The following is a 6,803-nucleotide window of genomic DNA, read 5'->3' on the forward strand; positions in this document are numbered from 1 at the left end:
TCTAATTAGTAGGTAGGTTGGCACTTATGGGTTGATGTGATCAAACCTATTTGACGTACTTCAAGCCTAGGAGTAGATATTACGTACTTAAGGCTTTGGAAGTAGATTTAATAGGTTGGCCTCTCATAATTATCAATATTTGGTATGTAGACAAGGATGGTAATCTCAATTACCTATGTCTAGTCAAGAGTTCTTTTCCATCTCTTTTGTTAGTTCATTGTTCATTTACTTTTCTTGCCATTTATTTTCTTGCCAAAACACAAAATCAAAACCCCTTACCCCTTTATAGCCAATAATTGAGCACTTCATTGCAATTCCTTGTGAGACGACCCGGAGTTCAAATACTTCGGTTAATTCTTATTGGGGTTTGTACTTGTGACAACTCAAATTTTTGATGTGGAAATTGTTTGTTGGTTTAGAACTATGCTTACAACGAAGTTCTTATTTCTAGAAGAGAAATTCTAAACCATAGAGCAAAATTCATTATCAAAATGGCGCCGTTTCTGGGGAGTTGCAATGGTTTTATGTTATTGGCTATTGTGAATATTGTGAATATGTTTGCTTTTTGCTTATTTGTTAGTTTTTGCTAGCTTTAGGACTTTGTTGCTTATTTTTATTAGCTTTTGTTTTTATTTTTTTTCTTTCACTATGAATTCTCATCACTTTGGCTATGAGTTTGGCTCAAATTATGTTGTAGGGAATGAGAACTACAATGACAATATGCATCAAGGATGGAACAATCAAAGGTGGGAGGAGCCTCAAAGGATTGATCACCCTTCTTGGCAACAGCAACCTCCGGATTCTTATGGTATAATTCTAATCCTAATGCATATCAATCTAATAGATGTGGTGGCCCTTATTGTAATTGTCAACAACCACCACCACATGCCTATGAACCACCCCCTCAACATGACTTTGAACCACCTTACTCACAAGCCCCCTACCACCAAACACCTCATTATGACCCTAATTCTTATCCACCATACCAACCACCTTATGAACCATATGAACCACACATGGAACCACCACCATTCCAACACAATTACTCCCAAGAACCACCTCCATATACACCAACTCCATACCCTTACCAAAATGAACCACCTTCCAACTATAATGCCTTCCCCTCAAACAATGAACTTTCTCTTCCACCATCACCTCTCGATAAAGCCTCCATGTTGGAATTGAGAGATCTTGAATCTCATATCTTAAGGCGACAAGAGGAGGATGAAAAGAAGTTTAAAGAGCTAGGAGCCAAGATGGTTATCCTAGTGGAAGCCGTTAGCAATATGGCCTCCTCCCGACTAAGCCTAAGCAACCAAGGCACTCCCATTGACGAATGTGGAGAAGCAACCAAGGAGCATAGTGAGGGAGTGAGTTTAGAGCTTCAAGGTGAAGAAGAGGAGTTGAAGCAAGGAGTGCAACAAGAGGAGGAAGTTAAGATAATTGAGCCGGAAGAAGTGGTTGAAGCCTTTGAAGAGGTTGACCAAGAGATGGATTCAATCATTGAAGAATTTTTATGTACAATTGAATCCTCTCCAATTGGGTTTGACATAGAGGGTAAGGAAGAAGATACCTCACCTCCCATACCCTTGGTAAGCAATGAAGAAGAGATTGAATTGGAAGGAAGCTACCAAGAGGAAGAGGTTGAAATTGAAGAAGCTTGTGAAGAGGTGGAGGTAGTCAAAGAAGAGCACAAGGGAGTGGAACTTGCAAGATCATTAGGACCACCCCTTCCTAAGTCACCATCCTACACAACATTCAAGTGGGTAAAATTATTATCCCTAATCTTTACTTTTCCACTTGAATATGATTTGATTGAAAATGATGGTCAATTTAGAGCTCTTTGTGGAGTTAAGAGTAAGAGAGAGTTGTGTAGTGGTTGGACACATCACTCTAAGTTCATGATGGTTGCATGCTCAAAGTTGAATGGCAATGGTTGGTGTAAAACCAAATTGCATGGGTCTAGGAGAATGTTTGGATGCTCGATTGAGAATTCTAAGGTCATGCCACCCAATTGGAATTGTGATGATCAACTTGAAGATGGGTGTCAAAACAAAGTGTGGGATCCCGGATCGCACAAGGAGAATCAAATTTGGGAGCCCATGGTTTGTGTGGAACTCCATTAAGGCTTGGAGTTATCATCTTTGAAGACTAAAGCTTATTGGAGATTCAAGCATTGGTGGATGTTTAAGGATAGCTTCAAGCACAAGCCACCTTAAGAGGAGCTCCCCATAAGTCCAACTTAAGGACAATAAACAAAAGTGCTAGGTGGGAGACACCCCACCATGGTAATATCTTTTTATTTTCTCTTTTGTAAATATTGGTAGAATTAGTTTAAATTCATATTTAGAGTAGTTTGTTGAGTCTATTTGGTAGTCTAATATGTTAAATAAGGTTTTATGGTATTTGGGTAGCTGTTTGGAGGTTTGGAATGCTTGGATTGGTGTAAAAACTTGGAAAAATTTTGAAAAACAGAGCACCAACCCGCGCGTGCGCGCACCTGGCGCGTACGCGCGCCTCAAGCATTTTCGATAATCCACGCGGACGCGCCATGTATGCGTACGCGTGGATGCAAAGATTTCACCTCCAAGCCAAATTCCAGAGAGTTGTGCCTAACTTGCGCCTACTTTGTGCGCAAGGCATAAACCAACTCGCGTGTGCGCGCATCTGGCACGTACGCGTCCATGGGCCAACCTGAGAATCGACGCATGGGCGTGCATGACGCGTCCGCGCTGGTTCTAAAAAAAAGAAAAGAAAAAAATTTCTCTTTTCTTCCATCTTCTTTTATTGCATTTGCTTATTTTCATTCATTGTATTTTAATCTTGTTTTTATAGCTTTGTCTTATTTTCTTTTCTGAGTTTCTTATGTTAATAATGGTGTTGAGTGCTCTTACTCAAATGTTGAGAATTTTTTGGTTAATCTTGGTGCTTCTAGACTTGTTTGATATTGTTGGGTGATGAAACTTTTAAATCAATGCTTAATCTTGTATGACTCTTATATCCTTTGTGCATTGATATGAGCTTACATGTCTTTCAGAACCCACTCTTTCTTGTTTGAACTTGATGCTTTTGAGTGATCTTCATGCTTTAACTTATTCTTGCATCAAGTATCAGTTAATATGCCCTTTGCCTATATTTCTCTCTCACTTACATGCGTAGCTAACATGTAATGAGAACCTTACTCTTATTTGGCATTAGCCCCGCCTATGTTCTACTTGCTCTGATATCTTTGATATAGGCTTAATTATCCTTCTTTCTCTTTCCTTTTAGGTTGGCCACCAAGAAGGAAAGGAATGGAAAGACTTCTAAATGGGGTAACAAACAAGTTCTTCCGCACAACCTTTTGAAGAAACTCATCAATTGTAGCAACCCGTCCACCTTGCTCTTCTTTGGATACACCGAGGACGGTGCAAATTTCAAAGTGTGGGGAGGTCGTCCGACCGATCTCCATGGGTAACAACTTCCTTTTTCAACACCAATTTTTAATTTTTGTCTTTGTTAGATTAGTTGTTGCATTGCATGATAGATTGCATGTTAGTTATAATTTGTATATATTTTTACCACTTCCTTTTTATGTTAGGACTACTTGGTTAGGGTGATGATTTCTTTTCCAAGAAACTGTTTTTAGAGTACCCTACCAATTTGAAAATTTTTTTTTGTGATGAACTTGCTTGAAGAATTTATTTTGGAACATGGTTTTTGAGTTAAGAACACAAGCATGTGAGTTTTGAGCCTAATTGTGTGGTTACATCTTATAACCACTTATTTTCATTCTTGTGTGCATTGTTCTCTTTCTATGATTGTAATCTTTGATTTGTTTGATTCTTTATGTCTATTATTCCATGTATATGTGCATTTATATGATTGAGGGCATCATTTCATTTATCTCACTCACCCAAATAGCCTACCTTTCATCAACCATTGTTAGCCAATCTTGAGCCTAATTAATTCCTATTGTTCTTAATATTAGCACATCACTACCCCTAAGTGAAAAACAATAAATATCCCTTAATTTGGATCTTTGATTAGCTTAGGCTAGTGAGAGTATTTATCATTTGGATATGGGAAACTTGGGACATTGGTTGAGGTAAAAGTGTAATTTTTATTTTTGTTGAAAATATTGGGAATTGGGTACATGCTTATGCATTAATTATGTAAAACCATATGCATTGATACATTTGTATATACTAAAAAAATGATAAAGAAAAAAAATAGAAAAAAAAAAGAGAAAAAGAAATAAAAAGGGGACAAAAATGCCCCGAAGTAAAGTTCAATAAAAATCAATGCATATGGAATGTGAATTAAAGAGAATGCATGAGTATGTGAAAAAGTGGGAATCATGGGTAGCTAGGTTGTGTATTAGAATTGTATAGGTTGTTACATGTGTTAGGTGAGAGCTTAGGCTAATCAAAGATACAAATTTCAAGCTCACTTGACCATATGCACCCTACCTTTACCCTAGCCCCATTACAACCTATGACTAAGTCCTCATGATGAATGTATGCATGCATTGAATAACTGTTGATTGTTAGAAGAAAAAAAATCTTGGAAAGCATGAGTAGAAGAGAATTGAGTGAATCGACCCTATACACTTGAGCGACTAGAGCGGATACACTTCCGATGAGGGTTCGATGCTCAATTCCTTATTCCCAGCTTTCATAAGCTTTTCTTCTTGCAAGTCTATTTGTGCTTCATTTTGATATTCAAATTGGTAGAGTTGTGAGTCGTCATATGACCTTTACCCTACTTGCTTATATATGTTCTTGGAGATTGATTTGCTTTTGACCAAGTAGATAGATTCATATTGCATTTAGTTGCATGCATGTAGATAGGTGCATATAGTTTATTTGCATTGAATAAATGTTCATACCCTTTTCTTGTCCTTCTTTATTCTTAGCATGAGGACATGCTTGGTTTAAGTGTGGGGAGATTTGATAAACTCCGATTTTGTGGTTTATCTTGTGCTTATTTTGGGAAATTTTATCACCTTTTCTCACATTTATTCAATGAAATAGCATGGTTTTGCAATTCTCCCTTGATTTGTGCTTAAATGTGAAAACATGCTTTTTAGGCCTTAATTTTGCCAATTTTAACTCACTTTAATTCCATTCGATGCCTTGATGTATTTGTTGAGTGATTTTAGGTTCATAAAGCAAGTATTGGATGGAAGAAGTGAAGAGAAAAGCATGCAAATTGGGAGAACTCATGAAGAAATGAAGGAACCGTAAAGTTGTCAAGCCCGACCTCTTTGCACTTAATCGACCATAACTTGAGCTACAGAGGTCCAAATGAGGCAGTTCTAGTTGCGTTGGAAAGCTAACATCCGGGGCTTCGCAATGATATAAAATTAGCCATATGTTGCTTCACGTTCAGGGGCGCGCATGCGCCATATACGCGTGCACGCCGATGCTACTCGTGGCCCACTAAAGTGAAATCGCCCCCAGGGATTTTTGAAGCATTTTGGGTCCAATCCAACTCATTTCTGATGCTATTGAACCCAAGGATTGAAGGGGGAATGAACCAAGTAGTCATAGTTTAGTTTTCATCATGTTTTAGGTAGCATTCTAGAGAGAGAAGCTCTCTCTTCTCTCTAGAAATTAGGGCAGTTTAGGTTTAATTTTCTTAAATCCACTTTTAATTCTTGTTTTGATTTAGTTCTTCCTTTTAATTTCTTGTTATTACATCTCTATTCTTCTAGCTTTACTTGTCATTTCCTTTATTTTGCCATTTTTATGTTTATGAACAATTGTTGGATCTTGATTTCTCTTAATGCAATTTTATATTTCCATGTCTTTTTTATGTTGATATTGATTGTTATTATTGATTTCTTGCTTATGTTAGTTATGGGTTTCCTTAATTCTTGCATTTTATGATGCTTACTTTCCTTGCACGCTAAGTGTTTGTTAAAATATTTGGTTGGACTTTAGAGTAGATTTTAAGCATTCTTGGCTTGGAAAGAGTAATTTGGCAATCTTGAGTCATGAAAATCCAACTTATGTTGGTGATCTAGAGTTAGCTAATATTGTTTCCATTGACGCTAATCTTTTGCTAATTTAATTAGTAAGTTGATTAGGACTTTTGGATTGAGATTAGCTAGTCTTATTAGACTTTCTCTCATGGAAGATAATATAATACCTTCTTCCAATGTTGGAGATGACGTAATAAGATAAATTCTTGTTATTATTGTGGTATGATTGATTAGTCTTGTTTGACTTTCTCCCTATTTGTTGGAGTTGACTAAATAAGATGAATTGATCATTGTATGACTAGGATAGGAAGCCTATGATCTCAATTCTTGCCATGAATGTCTCTCTTTATTAATTGCTTTCTTTAATTGCTCTCTTTACTTTTCTTGCACATTTATTTTATTGTCCTCTTATCAAAATCAAACCCCCTTGCATTTTCATAGCCAATAATTGATCACTTCATTGCAATTCCTTGTGAGACGACCCGGAGTTTAAATACTCCGGTTAATTTTCATTTGGGGTTTGTACATGTGACAACCTAAATTTTTGTATGAAAGGATTATTGATTGGTTTGGAAACTACACTTTACAACGAGAATTCATTTTTTTGAGGAAATTCTAAACCGTCAAGAATTCTTATCATCAGTATGTTTCATAGATCCTAATATATTCTAACAAAAGCTATTATCTATAGAGGATTTTCAACACCAGTGATTCTTGAAGGTGCTAAAGAAGAACATATATATATATATAATATTTTTTTTTGTATTTATTATTTAATTCCACACTGCATGGCAGCATTTCCCTTCTCTATATATACGACGATGTTACGTAGAGT

The sequence above is a fragment of the Arachis ipaensis genome, chromosome B2 (assembly GCF_059453495.1).
Source record: "Arachis ipaensis isolate K30076 ecotype BB chromosome B2, ASM5945349v1, whole genome shotgun sequence".
Taxonomy (NCBI): Eukaryota; Viridiplantae; Streptophyta; class Magnoliopsida; order Fabales; family Fabaceae; genus Arachis; species Arachis ipaensis.